At 39.8% G+C, this 27,059-nt stretch overlaps 1 long non-coding RNA gene across 1 annotated transcript; it reads left to right on the forward strand.

The window, feature by feature from the left end:
- The first annotated feature begins 1,726 nt into the window (after positions 1-1,726).
- Positions 1,727-4,306, forward strand: LOC115661297 (uncharacterized). The gene is made up of 2 exons (XR_008816726.1): positions 1,727-1,889; positions 3,977-4,306. It is a non-coding gene; the product is annotated as an uncharacterized LOC115661297 (long non-coding RNA).
- Positions 4,307-27,059: the final 22,753 nt, after the last annotated feature.

Below are 27,059 nucleotides of genomic sequence, written 5' to 3' on the forward strand. Positions count from 1 at the left end.
AATTCGTATCACGGCCTCTCCCCGTACTTGATATTTGCGGACAGGGCGATTTGCGTGTTTTCACAAAATTCGGACATAAAATTTGAGTTCCCCGGGTTGAGACTATAAAAGAAAATTCATCCCCTCCCAAGTCACTTTATTATCTATGAATAAGTAATTTTGTTCAATATATCTCGAACTGTCTAAAAGAAGGTCCATAATAGAATTGGTAGTATTAAAAAAATCATAAACTTATTATATTGGTAATAATTCAGTGATAAAATTTTTAATTGAACTAATGTAACATTAACTTTTTCACATTTTTCTAATTGTGTCTATCCGATCTAGGCCAAAAATTACTGGTGTGGATGCCGTTCGTCCTACGCGGCACGAATGGCATTGACGTGGACATTTTTTAATAATTCTTTTTATAATTTTTTCTCGAATTTTCGAATTTTTATTAGTTTTTCTTTTCTTCTCTTTTTTCTTCTTTTCTTTTTTTTGTCCACTATGCAGCGAGGGTCGCCGAAACTCACCGGCCACTAGGATTGCAGCCCTCCCATAGCCTTGCCCAATTCTGGGTGAGGTTCAGCCGTAGCCGGCGAGGCTCTAGCAATGGTCAGGGCAAGGCACAGGAGGCCATGGGTGAGGCTGCCTTCGCCTGTGGTTGGTTGGGCGAGGCGGCCTCACCTGTAGTAGCTTGCACCTCGCCCATGTCTGGGCAAGGGCCGCGACCCTCGTAGGCAGGCGGCAAGGGCTTTGCAGCCCTTGCACAGTGGCCGACAAGCTCCAGCAACCTCTCGCCGCCTACAGTGGAAAAGAAAAGAACAAAAGGAACAGAGAAGAAAAAAAAAGAAAGTAAAAACATTCATAAAAAAATTTAAAAATTTAAAAAAGTTTCTACGTCAGTACCAATTATGCCACCTAGGGTGGCTGGCCAACATCCATGATGGCATTTTCTAGCCTATATTGGCCGAATTAGCTCAATTGGCAAAATGTGAAAATGTTTAGGACTAAATTTGTTCAATTGAAAGGTTTTTAGATTGAATTGGTATGAATGTAATAGGTTTAGAATTTTTTTGATACTTTCAAAAAAGTTGCCAACGGAGATTAACGAGCTGCTCACGCGTGGCAAATGATTCTCTACAGTTTGTTTACTTGTTGGTTGTTTCTTGGCTGCTCCCTTGAGCCTATGATCTTTGGCATTTTGCACCGTCACCTTTTCTTAGTTGTTATTTGTTGCTTCCTTCTTAGTTCTTTCTTGTTGAAAAGAAACTATAATCATGCATAGATTCTACGATTCTGGAGATCACTCTAATTCTTCGATGGAAAAATATTAGATCCCAAATCTAACACAGTTGAGATGGGCAAATTGTATTATGGACAAATATTAGGTACACAATGTGTTACTTTAATCCACCATTGATTCATGATTTTATTATTGGCCTAATTCCATAAAAAAACCCCGAACTTTAGGTTTAATCCCAAATCTACCCTAAATTTTTTTTATCTAAAAAAAAACCCTCAACTTTTACTCTAGTCTCAAATCTACCCTCGTTAACCCTCCGTAAAAAATCACCATTAAGTCTTCTGACATGGCAATTCCATGTCAACACAAAAATCTATGTCAGAAGCTTATGTGGAAAATCTAAGTAAAACGTTGACGTTCCTTCTCTGAATATTGGGGAAAGTTAGGGCTTGTCTTCATCTTCTTCAATTCGCGATTGTCGTCTTTTTTTGTCTATTTGTTTTGCTTGAAGGAATTCGTAGACAGGAGGAGGGATTCCTCTGTGAATCAACTGAGTGGTGGACTCCAAAGCGCTCGCTCTCGGTCGCTCGGAGGAGGGGTGGCAGAAACTGCGATGGATGTGAGAATTTTTTCTTGAATCTTATGAGATCAATCTAGTTCGGTATATCTCAGAACTTATCCGAGAGCCCCTTGCATGATATTATATCATTCCTTGTACATTGTCTCTCTGAATATCCTGCATATATGTGTCTGGGTCAATGAAACGAAAATTAATTGTACATATATGTATTTGCTGAGATGTCTTCTTCTAAAAATAGGTTAATTTCCATGATAATTCAAGTTGATTTTTGTTGATTACGACCATCCTGTATGGGATTAGTGCAAGATTAGTATCAAAACCAAAGTTGTTAACGTGTCGCTTATCCTTTTGCTGAGAGTATACAACCTGTTTGATGATGTCCCTGAGATACAATTGTGAATTAATTCCTAGAATTGCTCAATCTGAAGATGTTTTGATATAGTTCACATGTCATTAATCGATTGGTTAATTATTAGACGGGATTCTTGATGTACTTTCATAGTTGCCTAGTACGATACTGAACTTTCGTTGCTTCTGTTGCTCTGTTTACCATGTCTTTGTGCTTCACGTGTTTCTACAGTGATCGGTGATGGTTGTCGATGAGCGGCGGAGGGTGATTTTCTAGAATAGGAGATGTTGCGGTGTCAATTGAATTCTTCACTGATAGGATGAATGGTGACTTATAATGGTTAACAACGAATGCTTAGATAGAGTTTGTGAAATTTCCTAAGTGATGCCTTGAGTATGTCTAATGAATCCAAATAACTAAAGTCAAAAACTTTAAACCATTCAGTAATGAGTGTTAATTCAGTGAAGAAGCTCATCAATTTTCAAGTGAGCGTTAACGGATGATTCTCTTTGGTGTATTGATAACTCTATAAAAATAGAGTTATTTTATCTACTCTAGGCAATAAATAATGCAATATTTGTTAGAATATATTTGGATTTCCTTTTATTTACTTAATTTTTCCTTGTTTATGCGAATATTGAGATATGGAGAAAATAAGGAAAATATGGCAAAAGAAGGAAATGAATATGCAACCAGAGAAGAGTTAGAAGGTGGATATCACATTGGGAATTCGCGATTTATTCCCTAATTTTATACGAAAAGAAGCAATTACCTTGTGAGAGGAGTCTTGGATATTATCATATAAATAGGATAACTTGGGGGAACATGGAGTTTTTTTTTTTTTAGATCGTTTTGTTTTCGGTGTTCGAGAGTTTTTCAAGTATTTTGAAGAGAAGACAAAAATGGTAATGAATTCTTGTTCTTTGATTCAAGATGTTTGGTTTAATTTATATTTTCGTTTTTTCTTCTATTATGTTCTAATTTTCTTTGTTAGAGCTACGATGTAGCCTAACCATGATGATATGAATTTCATGCTTTTATGCTTTGCAAGTAATTTCATTCATGTGAGTTATATATTATTGTGCTTAATGCGTTTAGGTGATTGGCCACCACTTGAATGATTCGATGTGCATGATTGAGACTCGAGAAGTAATAATATGTAATTGCTCCTTATAATATATAACCATGCATTAAATGTGGATAGAAATATACCATGTTATTTGTGTAGCTTTTGGTGATAAGGTGGTCCAAAAGATTCATTGTAAACCGGGAATATTCACAGATTTTAATGCGCTTATGTTTATTTAAATTCACATAGAAATATAGTGAATTGATAAACTGAGTAGGTTTGCTATACCTAGAGATAGGATAGTAAATAGATTAGGAAATTCCGCTATCACATGTTTGATATTGTTCTTGTATGCATAATGATCCGAAATTCATATCTAGTGGTTATGGTGAAATCGGATGCTCTAACATATTTTACCCGATTGATTATCTGCCTTTAGTTTATAAAATTTCGTTTTTAAAAATTGTCAATTTTATTTGTTCTCAATTATATTTTGATCAGTTAGATAAATTTTAGAATTAGTCCATTTTTAATATTTAATTGGTTTATTATCATCAATCTCTGGGGACGATACTCTTCTCATCATTATATTACTTGTTCAACACATTCGCCGACACGTGCAGAATTTTACGAACATGTATTTTGAGTGTACCTCCTTATTCTGAAATCCTTCTACTTGAAAAAAAAAAACGAAAAGAACTTTTAAGCGTGGACTTAAGTGACTCTAGTTTCTATTTGTCTCACATGTAGATAACACATCGAAGGCCTTAAAAGAGAAGGAAAAGGAGCAACGGTGCCCGAGCCAGAGTCAAGAGTCGACTGCAGCTATGATATGAAGGATGCGGAAAAACCTTTATTGATGTTGGTGTTTTGAGAAAGCGTTCTCATATCCATGACATCTTTTAGCAGGGGTTTGACTTAAATGAAGTTGTGTTTTAGATGATGCAGAGCATCTTGTGGCTATTTTTTTAGATCTCCCATTTTCTCTTTTCGATTTATTTGTTTTTAATGTCGGTGAAAGACCTATTGAGTTGTAATCCTTGTTGATCTTGAAATACAAAAGTTACCGTATTAGTTTCTTTTTTTGTATCATCAGCTTTACGATATAAAACCAGACTTTGCATCTCCATCACCTTCCCTGACAATAACTTTTTATACATCTCTAATGTGGATAAAAACAGAAGCTTCAAATGAATTCTAGCAGTTTCAAGCTAATTTTTTTTTGTGGCAAAACTATATAGAGAATGCAGATAGACAATTATTTCATCTTTAAGAAGTAATTTTCCTTAAGCACATACAACACAAACATAACTTCAAGCTTATTGACTCTTTACCCATTTTCACTGCACATTATTCATGTTTTCTGTACTACCTGGATAGATGCATATTCCTCAAGCCAAAAAGACCGACATAACAGAAAAACAAGACAAAAATACAAAATTCCCCTCCCCATCCCAAATCTTCCACCTTTTCACAGATAGCAGCACCACATGAAATGAAAAATCTGATGTCAAGACACTGAAAAGAAGGTGCATTAAAGCATGAAACTGCATTCATTAGTTCCTACAGCCAAAAAATTAACCGATCAATAACAATCACATCAATAATTGCACTATTGTAGTGTAACAACCAATAAAAACAAAAGATGAGATATCACCTTTTGCTGATCACTAATAAAAGTCCAACTCTCGCCTGTTCCCAAGTTCAAGTCTGCGAATAACAAGGTGAGAAACCAAGTCCAAGATGCCTCGGACTCAACTTTCGTAACTGCCCAAGCTATTGAAAACATTTGATTGTCTCCATCTCATCCTACAGCACACAATAACATACCCTTCAATCCAGTCTTAAGAAAGCACCCATCTAAGCCTATGACACACCTACATCCCGCTAAAAAACTCATTTTCAACTCATTAAAACCCACATAAAATCTCTCAAATACTTTGGTAGTTGGGTTGACTTTTATGTCAAATATTCCATTCTTGCTAACTCTCTTGAGCTCCGCCAATTAAGGTCTTAGCATGTCATATTGCTCCTCAATCAGGCCCCTTATATCACTAAGAGCTTTCGATATAGCTTTATACCATTTCTTCTTGTCAAGTGTCAGTGTAAACCTTTCTCTTGCATCCGCCTGCATTTCTGCAGCTGAGTAAGTGAGTCTAGTTCTAATCTTGGGCATGTACTCTTGAGCAAGCCATATAGCAATGGCTTGCCTATTTTTTAGACTTCTATTGCAATTATGGGGATCTCCAACTCTCTTTATGACAAAAGTTTTCTCATTTTGAATCCAACCGCCATACAACCTCCAACCGCATCCTCTTACACACGTTGCTTCCATTCTTTTATATTCACTCTTTTGCCAAAAAGTGCAAAATCCATTAATTATGGCATACCTTCTCACAGCATTCTTGAACTGTTCATTAGATTAAACACTTTCTCGTTATGGTCACACATAGGACTATTCTTATTAACCATTAGGCATGATGTGCCATTGGTTTCTTCAAAATCATTGATATCAGGCCCACTTAAAGATTCATTATCAGAATCTGCATCTTCATCAGCTGCCTCATCTTCGTATAAAACTAAATCTCGATCATCATCATCCTCCTCACTTTATATATTGGCGGAACTTACCACTAAAGCTTGACCATCATCCGCCTCCTCCTCTTCCTCCATTCTTGCTTCTTCAAATTCTTTCATCATCTCCCTTGTCCTCGACTCTTCATCATCTAATATATTTAGTTCTTTATCACTCTAGTCCAATGACATATCATCACTTTTACTTTCATCCTGTTAAAAATACTGAAAGTCATAAACTGATAACTAAAAACAATATTCAAATATAAAGAGTCAACGATTGAATGAACTCACCACTGATTCCAACTCAAAATAGTAATACTCCAATTTTTGACGAGCAAAATGACATTCAACCTGCAAATTCAATGTTGAACACATCACACTAATTGAAGCGAATTGTAAACGACAGAAATCACATCCTATGAACAATTGGCTACCACAACAAGAATCTGAGGATTTTGAACACATCTTTGTTATTTCCACTACTTGAAACGACGGTGACGACTACGAGGAAACAACAAATCCCATTTACAAAGGTACTAGAATAGACAGCATAGGGAAACAACAAGGGCAAGCCCTAACATGTGGCTTCTAACTAGGATCATAAACGTAACAAGAATAGCATAAACCGAAAACACAAGATATATGCACATGTACTTCATCAGAAACGATGGAAGTTAAATTTAGGACAAAAAAGAGCGAAAGAAAAAAAAGAACAAAAACCTGGTTGTCACGAGAGTTGTTTGTAGTTTCTGCCGCCATCTCCTTCGAGCGCGAGCCTGTATAGGAAGAGAGCAAGTGCTTTGGAGTCCACTACTCAGTCATTTCATCGATGAATCCCTCCTATCCGAGATCAATTTCTTCGAGCGAAACAAATAGAGAGGCTAACCCATGAAGAAGAGGGGGACGAAGAAGCTTGCTGGCTCTGGTGTCGTGGCATAGAGAGCGACCCTGATGGAGGGAGTGACCGAGTGTTGTCTTTGCACGAATTGAAGAAGAAGAAGAAGGCAATCGCAATGTGGAGAAGAAAACAAGTGACTTGAAGAAGAAGAAGACAAGCCCTAACTTTCCCAATAAGAGCAGTGTCGACGTTTTATCGGAGATTTTCCACGTCAACTTTTGACGTGGATTTTTGCGCTGACGTGAAATTGCCCCGTTAGAAAATTTAACGGTGATTTTCGACAGAGGGTTAACGAGGGTAAATTTGGGACTCGAGTGAAAGTTGAGGTTTTTTTTTAGATAAAAAAAGTTTGGGGCAGAATTGAAACCAAACGTAAAGTTCGGGATTTTTTATGGAATTAGGCCTAATTTTATTAACTAACCAATCTCTCACTGACCATCAAATCAAGGAGGTAGAAGGCCACTTGTAAAAACAAATTTTTGCATTAACGGTGAATACTACCTTCGATCTTGACCATCGAAAATATTGACACTCATGTCCTTATCAAAGCTCATTATCATCCATTCTTATATAAGGAAAAGAAAACGTACGCTCCACTTGTTTCACGGAAAATGAGACATTTTTAAAAAATATTTCCAGAAAGTCATTATCCAGGAAAATGACAATATTTTTCAGAGTTGTCCTAAAACCTGAAAATGAATAGGAAAATATTTTTCGCCATTTGGTATGGAAAATATGATTTGATTTTCCTGGAGCAAATCACCAAAAAAAATCGAATTTTTAATTATTTTTTATTTTTCTTTTTATTTTTCTTTCTTCCTCGATTGGTTGCCGGCTATGACGACCGTCAACTAGACTTGTCAAAATGGGTCATAAACCCATTTCTTAATTAAATATGTTATCAATAAATATGTTATAAATGGATTAGTTATATTCACTAAATGGGTTATAAATGAGTATAAATATAATATGGGTGTTAAATGGGTCGTAAATGGGTTTACGATTTATTTAAACTCAACTCATCTCTCTCGCCTTTACTTAATCTCACGCTTACTCACTCTGCACTCTTATCTCGATTCGGGTATGAGTTTTCCTAAATTGAGTTAAATATGGAAGTGTTTTAGCAATATAGGTCTGGTCAAGTATGGGTTGGGTATGAGTTAGGTTGGATATAGGTCATTAGATTTGTATTATATGAAAACGGGTCAAAACGGGTTAAAGGGATTTATTTAGGTCAAACCATTTTCGATCCGACCTAAACTTGACCTGACCCATCCGTTTAACAGGTCTGCCGCCAATCGGCCACAAGTGAGGGATAGAATCAACATCCTTCTTTCGTCAAGTAGCACACCTGACATTTCCCTGCTTGAGCAACCTTTTTTGTCAATTGCTTTTGCTTCTTTTTTTCTTCCTAATTTTCTTCAGTGTCTTCTCGCCATTCGATTCCATCTTTATGTCATCTGGAGGATTCACAGAATCAACATCCCACGCTCTTGCAGCATCAGCACCTTCATTCTGATTACTATCCTCTCAATTTTCATGACCATCAGTTTCACTATCAATGCTTATTGCTCGCTATTCACCATCCTCTATAGCTTCCTCTAGAAGCTCCTTTTTCCTTCTCTTTTTTCTACTAGGGGTGAACTGTTTCAAGTTCCTCACAGGTTCTACTTGGAACCTATAATCTACCCTCAGGTACATGTTCCTCATTTTTTGGAACCTAGAACCTGGAACCTACCTTGTCACAAGGGTAGGTTCCAGGGTCTAACAGGTTCTTTTTTATTTTATTTCATTATAAAAATAAACGTAACAATATTGAACAAGCTTGTCATTCACAAAAAAGAATACGAAAGACTAAGTTTTCCTAGCATTATGATTCAAATAAATATAATTAAAATGAGAAGTCATTACGTGAATCGATATTAGAGATGAGCGGTTCTATGTTCTTTATAGGTTCCATCTAGAACCTACCCATGATAATAGGTTCCTCATTTTTTAGAACTTGGGAACCTACCATATCAAAGGTTTGAGGGTCGATTCCAAGGTCTACCCAGGTTCCACCTGCATCATTAATTGAATAATTGCAGTGAATCATCACCTTTAATGACCACCACTTGCTGCTATGATCCACTGACCATAACTTATATTTAGACACATGAAAAATATGAAACATTAACAAGTCATAAAATGAAAGCTCAGACTAGTAGTTCTAGATTATATACTCATTATTTAACACTATGAAACACCGTAGGATCACGCAAAGACATAGATCAAGAAAAAACAAAAAAAAAACTCTTTTAGGTTTCAGGTTCCAGGTTCCAGGTACCTAGAACCTGAAACCTACCTGTCGAAATAGGTTCTTCAATTTTTGGAATCGGGAACCTAACCTGTATACCTTGGAACCTGAAATCTATAGGTTTCCACCGTTCAGGTTCCAAGGTAGAACCTGGAACCATACTCACCCATATTTCCTACTACTTTCCTCCCTCTCATCACCGGTCTCCAATTTCTTTTGGCTCACCATTGCCTCAATCTCTTTCTTCTTCCCTTTCCTTTTTTGACAATAGAATCAAAGTGTTCATCCTCCATCGAAGTCGATCACGCTTCTCGTCCAGGTTCCCTCAACAAAAACCTAACACCGATAGTAAATACAAGATGCAGTAGATGATCGACTCAAAAGCACGGAGCTATTAGAATCCGGAACTAATTCAACATAGCAATGACGGTTTCAAAGAATCGAAAATACTGTTACGATATTGCTCGATGAGTTTAGGGATGGAGCTAGTCGAATCGTTGTCGTGGATTTGTGATGAAGAAGCTTCGTGGCTTCCCTCGGAGGGAAGGGTGGAAGTAGAGGTAGAGAGAGAGAGAGAGGTAGTTGAGGGCAAAAGAAAGATGAGGGAAAAAATATGAAATCATTTCTCACTTTTGAATGTCTTTTTTTCTCATTGATTGAAAATATTTTCCTTGGCTGTGAACCAAATATCGAAAAATCCAAAAAACTCTTTTCTAGAAGTTATTTTTCATGAAACAAACTTAGCCACAGATCAAATTACAATCTTGCACACAGGCTAGCGGCAAAACAACTCCAATTGGGTCGACTCAGGCTTTTAGTCTAAAACACTTATTCAAGGGAAACTCATTGGTCGCAGTCTAACCGTATAGGCCCAGTGCATGTCGACCGTTGAATCTAATGGGCCCTCGTGGGGTCCACAAGATCACTAGGCCAACTGATCCTGCAATAACTTTTCTGAATTTTTTTTGGTCGAACAACAATTTTTCTTAATTAATGGAGCAAAATTGGCAGTAACAATTTCCTCTCTTTGGGTGTTTATGATAAGCAAACTGTAAATGGTCCACGTGATGGTTTCTGGTCCTTGAGTAGTGCCAAGTAAGACAAATATTAGTCCACTAATTTGTTGCCACTCGAACATGACGGTCCCACTCTTCAGAAACTTCAGATTCTTTTTTCATTTTTTTTCTCTCTCTCCTGCAACTCTCTCTCCTCTCTCTCTCTCTCTGCGTCCTCCGCCTCTGCCTCCCCGGCCACCTCCTGATCCGCACTGTCTTGCCGTTGCTTGGGAGGTTGACTTCCCTCACCCACCTCAACCTCTTGCGCAACCGGCTGTCCGGTCCCCTGTCTGCCGATTTCTTCTCGGCTAGCTCCGAGTCCTCGACCTCAGCTTCAACGGGCTCGCCGGCGAAATCCCCGTCCTTCCCTGGGACAACGCCGTCCAGACCATGGATTTTTCCAGCAACACCTTCCGTGGCGTCATCTGCCCCCCTCCATATTCCAGTTTGTAATTAACCTGACCAGTTTCAACGCCAGCAACAACCACCTCGCGCGCGCAATCCCATCACCGATCTGTGACGCCACAAACCCCAACAATTTGCGCCTTGTCCGCTCGCTCCACTTTTCAGGCAAAACCTGAGGGTGAGATCCCAGCCGGGATAGGGAGCTGCTCGTACATGGCGTGCTTCCGCGCGCGGGCTTCAATTAGCTCGCTGAGGAGGTCCCTGACGACTCGTACGCCGTGATGCCGCTCCATGAACTTTCTCCGCATGTGAACCAATTGATGGGCCGATTGGCCATGAGATTGGGAATTCGAGCAATCTTAGGGTTCTTGCTCTGTACTTCCAACAGTTTCGGCAGCTCCATACCTAAACAGTACTGGGAATTCGGCCAAGCCTGAGTATTTGCTGCTTTGCATCAACGATTTAACTGGACCTTTTTGCCTTCTTCATTGAAGAATCGAGCGACGGCGAGGGCCGGGGAGGGAGGTCAACTTCCCGACGGCAAGACGGTGCTGCCGTTCAGGAGGTGGCCCGGGAGCGAGAGGCGGAGGACGAAGAGAGTATTTTCTCGAGAGTAAGGGAGAAGAGTGGGGCCCAGAGTGTGCGCGTGGCAACAAATTAGTGGACTAATTTACGTCCCACCTGGCAACCAATATTTTCTCGGAAGGAAGGACCGAGTAAAAACATATATTATATTTTTTGATCTTGTCCTTATTATGTACAGGAATCGAACCATAGGATAACGTCACTTCCCCCATATGGGTCGGCCATGTCATCTTGAATTTAAGGAGACGACCCATGACCGAAGCAGCACAGGCAGTGATGGATTGAAAAGAAGTAGCAGAAAATGTCGGATGACATAACGCAACATCAGACGAAAAAACAAGCAGCCATTTTCCCGCGCGAAACTACTACGAAAGCAGAACCCGAACACAGAACTCAGGAACCGAACGCCACAACCGATCGACGTAATCGGGCGGGCTAGGATGATTTCTTCCTGCAACCCCAACGAGTGAACGAAGATAAGAGAGGCGACTTTTGATTCGGCGTGGGAGCGCATGTCCTCGCGTTGTGGCGGAGAAGAAAGCCCAAGATTTTAGCGATGAGGGCTTTACAGCTCCGGAACAAATGGGCGAAAATGAGACACTTTATGCGTCGGCGCCTGGGAGGAAGAAGAAACACCTCTTGACTCTTCACTGCTGATTCCTTCTCTTTCATGGCTTCCTGCATGAAAGCCATCGCGCTTTCTTTTCCGTGCTTTTTAGAGAGAGAGAGAGAGAGAGAGAGAGAGAGAGAGAGAGAGAGAGAGAGAGAGAGAGAGAGAGAGAGAGAGAGAGAGATTGCTTGGGTGTGAGGGATGTGGCGTTCATATTTATAGGTTAGTCGTGCTGCATGTTTACTGGAAAAGATCACCATGTATATTGCCTGGAAACTTCGATGTGCTCGTTCTGGTACCTAGGTTAAATAAACAATGTTGGGACAATTCACGTCCCGGCCTCTCTTAGCTTTGTTTTTTCTTTTTGTTTGTCTTGTTGGTTGTCAGCTTTACCCTCAGTGTTCTCTCTTACTTGATATCTCGGATTATTCAAAAAGAAAGTGAGTCAAAAGAAACACCGATGCAAAGGTTTTCTTTGCGGATTTGCCGTCTCCTCGCCCGGTTTGCAACGGCCTTCTTTTTCCTAAGTGGTTTTTTGTTGGTTCTTTCTTAGTTCTTTCTTGTTGAAATGAAACTAAAACCATGTATAGAATCTACGATTCTGAAGATCATTCTACTTCTTTGATGGAAAAATATTAGATCCCACATCTAACATAGTTGAGACATGTAGTTTGTATCTCGACAAACATTAGTTTTTTTTTTTTGCACATTCCGTATTTGAAAGCATTGAGACAGCGAGTGATTTTATTTTTAGCATGTAATTAACTCCGAAATGGTAAAAAAGGTGGGATATATACGAATCAGTTGCATGAGCATGCCGACTCTTGGTTTTGCAATGGACCGATTGTTGAGCCAATTGCAAGTCTAGAGCCCAAACAACTTAGGTTTTCTCCTGGCGTGTAAACTTTCAATCAATTCTACTCCACTTAAGATTTGGACAGAGTCTTCAAGGTTGATCCTTGCCCATGCACGTAGAACACTTGGGCATGTTTAAAAGCGCGGTTCCGAAGTACTCTTAACGCACTACATGAAATAATTTTGCAAGTTATAAAATAAGAAATGATCTAACTATTCAAGAAAGAATCACATGAGAAAAGTTTGTGCACTCTAATCGGTCAGTTGATGGGAGTAATTTCCCGTCATTACAACACATAGCTACTTCCTTGTCCTATTATTACACATTGTATCTCACGATTAAGCTGCTGGTATAAATATTCTTTTCCCATAAATTTACAAATGGGACCAAAGCCGCATATCATTATTATCGACAGTTTTTTTTATCATTCACCCTCCTCTATCAAACTATCCGAAAAATTTAGAAAGATTTAGTCCTGGGTTTGTAATGGGAACTGTCGGGTCCGTCTCCTTTATTGTCAATCAGACAACGTTGACAAACATGGCCAACCACCAGATCTGCGATCAATATGTGAAGGCTACTGTACTTTTTGCTATGATTAGGAATCAGAATAAGATCTCCTCGATCCATCTTTTAAATTCACATAAACTCATGGTGGGATCTGAGGGAGTGATTCTTGATCCTGGTGGGAGTGGATTTTCTATATATACGGCTCCTGGGAGGATCCCAAACGAAGTTCTATTTAACTGCTTCAATTGATCCTCCATCTCCACCACGATTCAGATCAGGTTCATCAACTCTTAATCCACTGCTTGGCCCCTTCCTCTGACTTCCATATATTTTATTCTAATAAGGCATGAACATTCGGGGTTCATATGATCTCCTCTTCATATTCAACAACACATGTTGCATATAATTATATTAGGGAGTATCTTCTTGTTGACTAGGTCCACCTTATGTGGGGCCAGCCAGTACAAACAAAACAAAACAAAACAAAACAAAACAAAAGCAACAAAAAGAACAAAAAGAAAAGGGGCAGCTTCGTGCGGTCAATGGGAGCCCACAGAGAAGAGAGAGAGAAATAGGCAAAGAACACCGAGAGCGAGAGAACAGGGGAGAAGAAAAGGGGCGCATCTTCGCGGTCCCGACTTGAGGGCCAAACGTTGTCGGAATTGGCTCAAATTTTAGTATGTTGTTCGTGAGACCGAGAGCTACTGAGTTGATTGGTTTCGTTCGTTGAGAATGTCCTCCGAACTCTTCAATCACGGTTAGGGTTTCTCTCATTTCTTTTGTGTAAATCCACTTTGTGGTGATGGAATAATGTTGAAATGTTGATGTTGTACCTCTAGTGTGTGACTAGAGAGGAAACTAATGTGTATCCTACTATTCTTGGTGATTAGTGGAAGTTTTATGTATGGGGCGGTCCGTGGTTTTTCCCTCATTGGGTTTCCACATTAAATCTCGGTGTCGTTGCATTTGTTTCCTTATTATTGCGTGGTTATATTGCTGGAATATCATTGGTTGTTGTTGGAATTAAGTTGATTTCGGTCGGTTTAGTTTTGGGGGAGATATTGATCCTGGATTGGTTGAGTTCTTGGTGAATTGTTGCCCGCGGTTCTCCCCAACACTTCTTTTTGTTTTTTAGTTAGCATAATCATTTATGTATCTCTTATTATTTATTAGGGATGATAGGTAGATTTGGTAGATTTCCTTTTCTTTTTTTTTATTATTAAGGAAGATCTACTTTCTGTATTTAGTTAGCATAATACTTTGCGTCTCTTATAATTAGTTAGGTAATTGGTAGATTTTCCTTTTTTTTATTGAGCAATATCTTGTATTTATTTTTGCATGTACGATGAGAAATAGAGGCCAATCACGAATTCTCTCGTGGTATCATGACAAAGAGATTAAAACACACCAGGCATGATCCCCATCCTTTGCAATATGGCCGAGGAAACATATGCAAAAATAAGGTGATTGACCCTTCCCCGCCATGTTATCTTAACACTTCCAACAATCTCGAAAGCATTCTTGTTTTGTGTGTGCTGACCCATGATAACTACACAACATATTCAAAGGCGACGAGACGCGCATTGCAGGTGAAAAACAAATTCGAGTTTATCGGCAAATCGCTAGAGAAACTGAATCCAACAACACCCCAATTTGATGCTTGGAACATCTGTAATTCCATGATAATTTCATGGATTTTCAATTCCCTTAACAAGAGTCTATAGGGAACCTTAGCATATCTAGAAGAAGTAAAGGTAATTTGACATGAGCCAAATGAGAGATTTACTCAAGGGAAGGGACCTCACATCCACGACATCAAAATCGAGATTGGGCCACTACAACAAGGAGGGGTCTCAATGGTGGAATATTACCCTAAGTTGAAGGTCTTGTGGGATGAAGTCAATGACTATGATGATGTCCCAAAATGTACATGTGTTGGAGCCACGAAGTATGCAAAAAAGGAGGTGGAGAAGATACACCAATTGCGTTTGGGCCTCAATGCAAATACTTAACCTACCTCGAGCCATTCCTTTCCCTCAGTACAGTTTATTTTATAATCACACACGAGGAGTGGCAGCAATTAATTACTCGAGAGAGGGAAGAGAAGATTGAGGGTGCCGCTTTCTTAGTTGGAAGAGCAAGCCCAAGGAAGGCACCATTTGGGCACTATTGTAGCCCTTAATCAACCCCAACATCAGAGGGTTCTCCTGAGCAAAACCCAGAAAACCTCCTTAATTGGAGCATGCAGGTAGAGATGTCAAAAATGGGTCACAAACCCATAATTGAACTCATATTTATTGGTGTGGGTTATATATCACCTCAAATTATGTCAAAATGGGTTCCAAAGTGAAAAACCCAAAAAAAAGGGGTGAGTAATAAACCACTTTCAACCCCATTAGTCAAAATATTTAAGTTGAGAAAACATCGTCTAATTGGGGATCGGGTTGGGTTTGGGTGCGTCGAAAGTGGATCCGAACCCAATTGACCCGCTTAATTCAGTGATATATTTTTATGTAATACAATTTTAACAGCACATATCATCTCACCTATACCCAATCCAACCGCCCTCCAATTCTTAGTAGTTTTGCCCCTTAAATATGAAAATATTGTGTCACAACCCTCTTGAGATGGACCTCTTTAACGGATTGCTAGGTAGGCACATATAACCCTCTTTCTAGGTGCTACTTACGCTTTGCATGAGTTTTCTCAAGTCTTGCCGACCGCAACTTGGTTTTCCATATATTGCTCATTGGATTTTTTTAACTAGAGTCATTACTAACCTACTGTAGGCCCTTTAGGAGGCGAGTATAACGTGGAAGCTCGCCTTACTTTCGCAAACAAAAACTTTGGGGTTTGGAACTTGATTACACTAGTTATGGCTAACTCCCATTGCTAGTCCCTTTTCCCCTTTAGTAAAACATATTTCATGCAATCTTTTTGATATTTTATTCCTAAAAGCATGCAAATCTATGTTATCATGTATAAATACGCAAACAATAAATTTAAATGGTCAACAACAAAGTAAATAGGTTAAAAAGGCAAAAGAAAGAAAAAGGGAAATAACCCAAAGCTTATTGGGAAAAACTATATAAGGCCTTACTATAAAGTCTCGGGACAAGCTATGCATAAAAATAAACGTATAATAGTCTAATAAATGAAATTTTTTAATCTATGTGATGATTAGTAAATTCTGCTTAGCTAGCAAATAAAAAAGTCAACCTAATCCTATCATGTAATAAAGTGTAATCTAAAGAGTTAATAAAGTAAGTTTATCAGATTTTAGCAAAAAAAAAGTAAGTTTATCAGAAAAAAAAAACCAAAATAAGAGAAGACTAAAATATATTTTTCGTCCAAAAGTATCTAAAAGGTTTCATAAATCTAGAAGAAAAAACAAATAAACGAAATATCGAAATTACTGTTTAGCATCTAAAAATTTTAACAAAGAATATTAAAAAGACAATGAAAGTGTCGTTGCAGACTTGGAGATTCCAAATCCGCAACAAACACTTCAACTTCAAGTCCGCAACGATCTAGACTAGATCGTGGCAGATCGCTCCACCGGCGGTTCCGTCGGTGGTGGCCCCTAGTGCCGAACACCGGCCTCATGGGCATTGGTGACGCGGCGGACCCAAAACCACCTTTGACGATGTTTTGGTCTAGATCTAAATCGGTCTTCTCTGTCTCTCTTTTTCTCGTTCTCTTGAGCGCGCGCTTGACAATAACGATTAAGCCATTGCCAACTCCGACGGCGGTGGGATGATCCTCCTCAAGCGATGCAAAGTGGTGATCAAAGCGGATGATCCTCTCGCTCGACTGATTTTTCGGACCTGTTTTGATGCAGGTCCGGCACCCGTACCGAGGCTTGGGGTCACTGCCAGAATGTGTTCTGCGATCCGTGATCATGGATGTGGATTTCAGGTCTTTAGGCCCAAAATCAACCACTTACATGGCTTATGTCCTAGCAACAAGGCCACGACTCTTGCCCTTTTGCCCAACTAGAGGCTATTTGGGCCAACATACTCCAACGTTGCTGAAATTCCATTTAGGCCACAGTATTAAGCAAACCATCGAATTAGGGGAATAGTCAAAAGTGATAACAGAATAATACATGCCATGGGTAATTACCAAATCTTAGTAAGCTTTGTTCATGTGTAGCACTGATTTGGTAAAATTTTGTGCGACAAGTTATGTGCTCCGGGAATTACTAGAGATTAACTTTCCAGACCAATAAGCATATCCAAACCCAAAAAAGTTCATGAGAATCATCCAAGACTAAAGTGCTCGATTACGGAGTAGCTATCGTCATTTGCATGGAAAAGTTCTTCCGATAGGCCGTTTCCCAGAAGCTTCCTGTATACCTTCGTTCCCAGGCTCAAATCACCACCAAACCTCTGCCCTCTTTATCGGCATGGCGTCTACTACTTTTGATCCACACATCTCTCTACTCTCACATTAAAGTGCATAAGAAATTATTTGGGATAATTACACAAACGGTCCCTGAACTTTCGTCAGATATGCAATGTGGTCTATGAACTTTTAATTTATTCAATTTAGTCCCTAAACCTTTGGTAATGTTTAACTTGGTCCCTAAACTATGTAAAAATATCAAATGTTATCCTTCCATTAATTCAAATTTAGGGACAACATTAAATATTTTCATATATTTAAAGGACTAAACTGAACATGTATTAAAAGTTTAAGGCCCACATTGAATAATTTAAAAGTTCATGGACCATTTGTGTCATTTTTCCAAATTATTTTCATTGACCAACTTTTGTGTTCCATGAAATGAGAAAGGGTACAAGATTGTATTATTAGACCATCCGGGGTTGCGCAAGTCTTGCCTTGCATAAGTCCAATACTTTCATAAGATAAGGTAGAGATCCAAGAGAGAGCCCATAAGTTGATTGCATCGACAACTTTCTTTGATCCACCTTCGTCCAAAAGTTGAAGTCATGAAATTAATGACCAACTAGTCTTATCAATGGCTTCCTTGAACTCTACGCATCCGACATCGGACTTCTTTCTTTCACTGTAATGGATATATTTTTAACATTTTATATGGACAGCCGAATAACTTAGGACTCCATGACTCACAATACAACAAGTCAATATTTTTTTTTATTGTTCGAAATAAGTAAGTTATTCATGCCAATGCATCTTGACCACTAAGTCCCCCCCGAGAAACTAAGCGCCTTCACCTATAGAATTTGTTCAATTTATGATTGTTAATAAAAAAAAAAGATTAGTCTTTGATACAAAGTTCATGTAAGGTCTTTCTTACATAAGCTGTCTCCATCTATCGTCAATATAGGTAATCTATGCTTTCGATGATTAAATAACTATCTGGAAAAATAATGGTAGAAGTCACTTTCGTTTAGAGCATGATAGTTTTTCTTGTGGGACAGGTTCCTTTTGTTAAGTAAATTTCTGAAACAAATCGTAAATTCGTAGATATTACAGGAAGTGCCAATACTATCATGATTTTATAATAGACGCATTATTGCAAAAGGAAAAAGGATTAACATGTAGAAGAAAGAGCATCAATTGGAAGGAAAAGCCTCTACCGCGTGCCACGTCAAAATTGCTACAAAACACAAAACCATCGTCACCAAGCAGCAACAAGCTAAAGTGAAGACACTTTCGAGAGGAGGACTAATTACCACTACTTGGAAACATTGCTTTCAGCCATACTTTATACTGTGGACAGAGACATTTTTCGAATGTCCTTAGTGAAAAAGAAGACTCTTTTCCAATGGTCCCTGAAACCTTTCGATTTCGATCAGTAACATCCTTGTACTCTGTGGAAAGGTCATATTGCTGAAAACAACCGGAGACGTTAAACGAGCACCCTCTCTGATAGAAATCCCTACCATGGATGACTGAAATAGTAAGTAAATGTCCCCGATTACTACTTTCAAGCAAGCATCTTATGACCTTTCGAATAACACCGACCCCACGAGGAAGTGAACTTTCCCATGGGTGATTAATTAACGTCATCAGGACTCATCAGGATCAAATTTTCGATTCTTGGGGGGTAACGATACTCGATCTCCTCGTCTTCCTCCATCCAAATTGGAATTGAAGTGATCGTTACGTGTCCACACGATGGTTTCTGGTCCTTTTCCTTGTACTGAACTGTCAACTGTCGTGCTGATTGATACAAACAAAATATACGGCCACTAAAAAAACTGAAAAAGCATAAATGAAATTTGTATAATTGATCTTTTCATTACGTACGGGAATTGAACATAGGACCACGTCACATTTCCAAAATCGGTCGGTCATATTTAACCGAGAATTTGGGGAGACGATGGATAACTAAACTAGTGAAACATTGGAAACAAGTAGCAGAAGTTGTCTATAGCAACAACAAAAAAAAAAGTAGCAGAAGTTGTCGGATGACCCCAGGCAACATCAGACGAAAAACAGAGCCATTTTCCCGCGCGAAACATTAACAAAAGCAGAACACAACACAGAACTCAGGAATCGAACGCCACAACCGCTCAACGTTATCAAGCGGTCTAGGATGATTTCTTCCTGCAACCCTAACGAGTAACCGCAGATAAGAGAGGCGACTTGTGGTTTGATGTGAGATGGCGCGTTGCGTTGCGGCCGAGAAGAAAGCAGAAGATTTTAGCGACGAGGGCTTTAAGGCTTCGGAAAAAACAGGCGAATATGAGACGCTTTATGCGTCCGCGCCCGCGCCCGCGAGGAAGAAGAAGCAGCTCCTGTCTCTTCGCTTCTAATTCCTTCTCTTTCATGGCTTCCTGAAGGGGAGCCATCGGGCTTTCTTTGCCGTGCTTCTTAAAGAGAGAGAGCTGAGACCAGGTCCTGCTTGTGCGGAGGAGAGATGCTGGTATTTATACATGAAGTCGTTAGTCTTCGGCTGTCCGGTCGGTGTAATGTGTGTGTGGGTGAAGGAGGTTTCCTTGAAGGTTCCTGGTTGAGTTGGAGTCGATTCTCTCTATATAATCAAGTCGTCGACAGAAAGACCAGTTAAAGAAGTAATCCAGAATATAATAACCTACGTAAATACATAATGTCAGGACAATTCGAATCATGCCTCTGCCTCGGATTCTCCCTCTTACTTAGTGTCCGCGGACGGTACGATTTGCTTGTTTTCGTAAAATCCAAATCCAAAATTCGAATACCTCATGTTACGACTAAAAAAACTGAAAAAAAATTGTTCCCCCCTCGGTCACTTTACTTATCAAATAGTAAATTAGTTCAGCACATCTCGAATTATTCTAAAAGAATCAATCGAAACACCAATAAGAAAAAAGTTGTCAATGGAGATTGACGACCTGCTCACGTGTGGCTAATCATTCTTTGCAGCTGCACCGCCTCCTTTTCCTAAGTTACTTGTTGGTTCTTCCTTAGCTGCTCACGTGTGGCTAACCATAGTGTGCAACCTTTTTCTACGCATGCGAACATCTAACACCATTGAGACCGGGTAGTTTCATTTTGTATTAATATTAGGTACACATCCCGCATCTGATACCATTGAAATGGTTGGTAGTTTTAATTTTAGCAAGTAACTAACTGCTCATCTCAATAGTGAGAAAGTGGGATCTTTAGAGAAAAGTTACATGGGCATGTCAATCCTAAGTATTTTGATGGACATATTTTTAACCCAATTCCAAGTCCAGACCATATTGGCCCAAACAACATAGGTTATCAAAAAATTTCTAAACCTAATGCATTAATTTAAATTCAATCCTAAACCTTTCAATTTGACTGATTTAGTCATTTCGATCAATTTTGGCTGTAACTCGCTGATGTGAATGCTGACAGTGTCACAAAAGACAGCCAATACTGACGTGGATAATTTTTATAATTTTTTTATTTTTTTTTCATTTCTTTATTTTCTTCAAAGTCCAGTGAGGGTTGCTAGCCAACCCTTGCTAGTCCTAGGCAAGGGTCGGCCAACCCTCACCAACCCTAGGCGTGGACTGACAACCATCGCTGGTCACTGGGCGAGGGCCGCGAAGCCTTGGCCTTTCGCAGGCGAGGGTCACAGCCCTTGCCCAGTCGTTTGAGGGTTGTGACCCTCGCCCAGATATGGAGCCAAAAAGGCGAGGTTCGCGGCCCTTGCCCACTTGCCCAGTCGTCCCGACCCTCGATCATAACATCGGGCGCGGGCAAGGGTCGCGGTGAGTGCTTTGCGGCCCACTATAGATCTGGGTGACCCTCGGCCCTTGCCTTTTTTTTTCATTGCCGACTCAAAAGATGATTAATATAAAAAAGGTTAGGAGCATATTGGTCCTCCTAATCCTTCATTTGATGGGGGTAATTTCCTGTTATTCCACCAAAGGGCTACTTCTTATCCTCTGATTATACTTGGTTATCTCATGATTAGGACAAGGGTCTAAATCATCTTTCCCCACAAACCTACAAATGCGACCAAAGTCTCTCCTCATCATTCTCAGCCGTTCCTTATCATTCTCCTTCCTCTATTAAATTATAGAAAAAGAACATAACAAAATCAGAAAAGATTTAGACCTGGGTTTGTATTGTATTGGGAACTGTCAGGTCCTTTTTCTTGATTGTCTATCACACGACGTTGACAAATATGGCCATCAGAAAGATCACCACCGATCAGATACTGTTTGCTATGATTTAGGAATCGGAAAAGGATCTCATGGATCCACCTTCTGGATTCAGATCAATCAGACGGCTCATGAGAGAGCGTTTCTTGGTTCTGGTATGAGTGGATGTTCCATATATACACTCTGGGGAGCCGAACGTTCCCGGAAGGATCCGAAACGGAGTTCCATTTAACAGCATCACTTGTACAATAACTCCCGCTTCATTTAGTTGTGCAATTGCTTTTTAAGTTGATTCGTATTCATACAAGAAATGAAAAAGGGCTGATTTAATTTGTGAAATTGATTCATGATGTTCCGTGGACGTTTGTTTGATATAACCCACTTGTTCGCATACTTATTGATTTTGTCGGGTCATTTTATAAATCAATTTTGTAGATCATTCTTGGCAATTACACCCTTACGGTAATCTTCAAGTTATAGATACAGAGTTCAACACCCTCGTAGTAATCTTATTGTGGGTATGAATTTTATAAGTTAATACCCTCATTTCCTTCTTTTTTTCGTCTTTTGGGTATCAGTTTAACTATAGGAACTAACCTACACCACATTCCCCTTCCGAATAAACTCCAGATAGCTGATGCTACTTTTTAAAAACATGCATTAAATATAGCTCTCGCTAGAGTAAGCTCTCTTAGCTTCACTAATTATATCAAAGCAATATGACACGAGAGCCGACAAGATTCGGCCGCAAAAATTCCTTGCACTAGCACCGGAATAATGGGTTATTTAAGTTAAAAAGAAATAATATTTTATTAAGGGTTTCGGCTTCTCATTTCAATGGATCTTGTTATTATTACCTACTGGTGTGCATTAGGTAAAGTCAACCGAGTCATGACATACCATGAGGGTAGAGCGCCTTTGTCCCTTTCAAGAAACATAATCTCGTCGTCTTCCTCCATCCAATCAAAAGTTCAAAAACTTGAAGTCTCTACAAATCTGGGTTTTTTATCTAGTACCAAATTGAAATTGAAATAATCGGTCCGTGTCCACATGATGGTTTCTGGCCCTTTTTTTCTGTGCTAAAATGTGTCCACTACGGATGCTGATTGCGACTGATGTAAACATAAACATGGCCCCAAGAAAACAGAAAAAGCAAATACCCTAATGTATAATATTGATCCTTTTTCATATGTGCAGGAATCGAACATAGGTTGACGTAGCTTCCCAAAATCTGTCGGTCATGTCACAGAGGATTTTGGGACAGGAATGACAACTGAAGCAGTGAAAGATCGAAAACAAGTAGCAGAAGCAGAAGATGTCGGATGAGAGAACAGAGCATTAGATGAAAAACATGGAGCCATTTTCCCGCGCGAAACCACTACAAAAGCAGAACACAAGCACAGACTTGTGATTTCATGGCGAAGCCTTCGTTCCTTTGCGGCCAAGAAGAGGGCTGATGATTTTACCCACAAGGGCCTTAAGGCTTCGAACCAAACAGGCGAACGCGAGACGCTTTATGCGTCCGCGCCTGGGAGGAAGAAGATGCAGCTCTTGTTTCTTCGCCGCTAACTCCTTCTCTTTCATAGCTTCCTGCATGGAAACCATGAGGCTTTCTTTCACGTGCTTCATGGGGGTCTGATCAAGATCACCAGATGGTTTGCTCAGCGCAAAGCGAGATTATTTAAGTTGAAACAAACTTAAGAAGAGAAAGAGATGTTTTTCCCTTGGGTGTAACGAGAGAGTGATTCTTGATTCTGCTTGTCGTGGATGGTTCTATATATGCACGGAGGGAGACGAACTTTCCATGAAGCTTCTTCCCTAACGGAGTTCTAATTAACGGCGTCACCTAATGCTTCATCTCCACGACGGTATTGATCAGGTTATTCAACTCGAATCCGCTGCTTGACCCCTTCCCATGACTTCCATACATTTTATTCCTAAGAAGCCATGGACAATCGGGGTCCATATGATCTCCTTCTTACGTTCAATAATTAAAGTTTAATTTAGTTGTGCGTTTGCTTTTCAAGTTTGATTCATATTCTGACGAGAAATGGAAAAACTGATTTAATTTGTGAGATTGGTTTGTGGTGCTTTTGTGGACGTTTGTTTCATATGGCTCGCTTGTTAACATGCTTATCATTTTGTCGGGTCATTTCATAAAATAATTTTGCAAATCATTCTCAGCAATTACACCCCTACAGTAATCTCCAAATTATGAAGTTCAACACCACCACAATAATCTTGCTGTGTATATTAATATTTAGGAAAAGGTGTATCGAAAATCTTACAACTTATCATGAAAATGTGATTGAGTCCTAAAACTTTTGAAAAGTGCAATCAAGTCGTCTCATTAATTCCATCTAATGTGGCTAACGAAGAATGTTGATGTGGCTTTTCTATTACTTTGTTAAGATTATTGGGGTGTGATTCATACTCTCCATTGACAAAAGAACGGGGGACCCGCTCCCCGGTGAGCAGGCGGGGGTTCGGGGGGCCACCCTGGCAGAGGTCGTAGGGGGTTGTGCTCCCACGACACCATAGGACTTTTATAATTTGGGTCTGTATTTTATTGGTAGTTTGGACTTAGGCCCATGAATTGCTACTTAGTATATATAATTTGTTTCTCTTGTAATTAAGGAATGTAATATAGAGGTGGAAGGTGCTAAATATAATAGAATCTTCTGCTGAACGTGACCCTAGTTTAAGGGTAAACCGGAATAAAATCTTGTGTCTTAATTTCTCTTCATCGCCTTTACTCTCTATTTCGTTGTATTTGTGTGACTGATCCTAACAAAGATACATGGTCCCTGTCAAGCCCCACGTCAGAAACTTAAAATTTAAAATGAAAAGAAAAGACAAAAAAAGAAAAGAAAAGAAAAGAAAAGAAAAGAATAATTAGTGAAGAGAGACCGAAACTTATACCGATCGTCTTCTTCTTTGGCCAGACTCGCAATGTCTTCTCATCAAGTGGCGTGAATTAGGAACAGTTCCTACCATTAAACTTGAGCTTTGCATTGAAGAGAAAAAATCGATCATGAGACATACAAATTAGAATATATTTATAATATGAATAAATGTGATGCACTAAGCCTTCATTCGTTTTACGGAAAATATGACATTTCTAGAAAATATTTTCCAAGAAGAAATGATACAATTTTTCGGTATTCGGCTGAAATCTGAAAAAGATCCGAAAAATATTTTCCACCGTTTGGTATGGAAAATCTGGTTTGATTTTCCTCCTCCATGCACTAGTTTAAATAATTTTTATTTTTTAAAATAGATTTTTTTTAATTATTTCTTCTTTTTTCTTTTTTCTTTTTTCTTTTTATTTTTGTTCTTTTATCTTCTTCTCTAGCCAGTCGCTGGCCAAGGCGACTGCTGGTGATTGGCCACAGGCGAGCTCAAGCCTTATCGGATTTGATGAGCTGGGCGAGGCTCTGGCAACCTCGGGAAAAGCTCGAGCCTCACTCATTTTGCCAGAATTGGCGAGGCTTAAGCTCGCCGACCTATAGCGAGGCTCGAGCTTGCCTGTGCGCAGTGGCCGGCTGAGAAGAAGGAAAAAGAAAAAGAAAGAAAAGGAAAAAAAGGAAATAAAAATATAAAAAAAAATTTAAAACTCGATTTAAAAAAAGAAAAGAAAAAATAAAAAAAGGAAAATGTATTTTGTGAAAGAAAGTGAGGTAAAAGAAAATATGTAAAATGTTTTCTACTTTCTAAAAAGTAAAAAATATTTTCTCCACTTTTGAAGGTGTTTTTTCCATGGGTGAAAAATGTTTTCCCTAATTAGTTTATTTTTCATGAACCAAATGTCGGAAAATCCGGAAAATGTTTTTCTAGAAAGTTGTTTTCCGTGAAACGAATGGAACCTAAGTTTAAAGTAGATTTGCCTATTTGTAATCTCTAGTGGCTTTTGTTTTTGAAGATTTTGAGGAACTCCTATATTGGTCAGTAAATTTCACCTTCTTTTTATGTATTTATCCTAATTTTAATTCGGAGTGGATTTGAATTTGTAATACGACTGCTGAAACATTCGACACTTCGAATCATGGCAAACTATTGGACGAATCTTCCCGAGTAAATGCTAAAACTCATGGCACATAAGACGGCCGTGGAGGACATGATCAATTTCAACGCAGTGTCGCACTTGACTTTGTATTAGGATGGTGACGAGTACTCCATAGCTCATGCCCGCAGAGAATCAACAGAGGAAAAGGAGTGAGTTCTATAGCTTCTCAGACAGGAAATTCAGGTTTGTAGAAAATAGAGGGAAAAATTATCTAAAATGTCCTAAAACTATTGTACGGGAACTTATTTTCTAGGAAAAGGTCTTCCCCTTTTCAGATTAGAGAATTTATTTTCCTAACTTTAAACATGCATAATCTCTTTAGTTGTAAGTGATTTTTTCGGTGACCGATTATTTTCAGCAAATCAAATTTATGAAAGTTTGAAAAACTAATTTGTGAGGGCCTGCAATAGGGGTGTGCAACCGGACCGGATTTACCCGAGAACTGGACCGGCCCACCAGAAAAATAGGTCCGGGAACCGGTTCCTGTTTGAACCGGTCCGGGAATAGGTTCTATTTTTTTTGGAACCGGTTGTAACCAGTCCGGTTCCCGAGTCTAAGTAAAATCTCACCCGGATCGGTTTTAGAACCGGTTTTAAGTTACTCCAAAAAAACCCTAGCATCTGTTGCTCTTAGTCTCTCCCTCAAGTCTCTTCCAGTTCGCGAGCGAGTCCCCTTTCTTCTGGCCCTTCTCAGTTTGCTTGTAAGAACTCGTCGCCGGCGGCAGCTCGCCGCTCGTCGCCGGCGGCAGCTCGCCGCTCGTCGCCGGCGGCAGCTCGCCGCTCGTCGCCGCGGCTGCTCGTTGCTGCAACCCAGCTCATCGTCGCGGTTGCTTGCAGCAACCCAGCTCGTAGCATCTCGTTGCCACGGTTGCTCACCGCAACCTAACTTGTCGCGTCTCGTCGCCGCAGCTGCTCACTGCCTGAGTCGCTACAAGCCTACAACTCCACTCATTGCCGCTCGTTGCCGCAACCCAGCTTGTCCCAGCTTATAGCATCTCGTCGCCACGGCTGCTCGCCGCAACCCAACTTATCGCCTCTCGTCACCACTCGTCGCCGTGGTTGCTCGTTGCCTCAGTTGCCACAACCCAACTCGTCGCCATGGCTGCTCACTGCCTCAGTTGCCGCAACCCAGCTCGTCGTCGCGGCTGCTCGCTGCCTCAGTCGCCGCAACCCAGCTTGTTGCCTCTCGTCGCCGCGGCCCGCAAGAACACAACCCCTCTCGTCGCCTCTCGCCTTGTTGTTGCCGACTCCGACGCAACTATCGAGAGAAAGGTGAGTCCGCAATTGAATTTTTTGGTACTTTTTTGGGCAACCCAGAGCACAGAGCACTTGTAAACATGTCAAGGGGAGCATGTCAATTGCTGGACATGGTGCTTGTGGATTGTTTATTTTGCTCCAAATTTCTGAATCTAGAAAAAAAAAAA

This window comes from Syzygium oleosum, unplaced genomic scaffold, assembly GCF_021117445.2.
Source record: "Syzygium oleosum isolate NSW1041296 unplaced genomic scaffold, Sole_v2.1 Sole_v2.06, whole genome shotgun sequence".
NCBI classification, from domain to species: Eukaryota; Viridiplantae; Streptophyta; class Magnoliopsida; order Myrtales; family Myrtaceae; genus Syzygium; species Syzygium oleosum.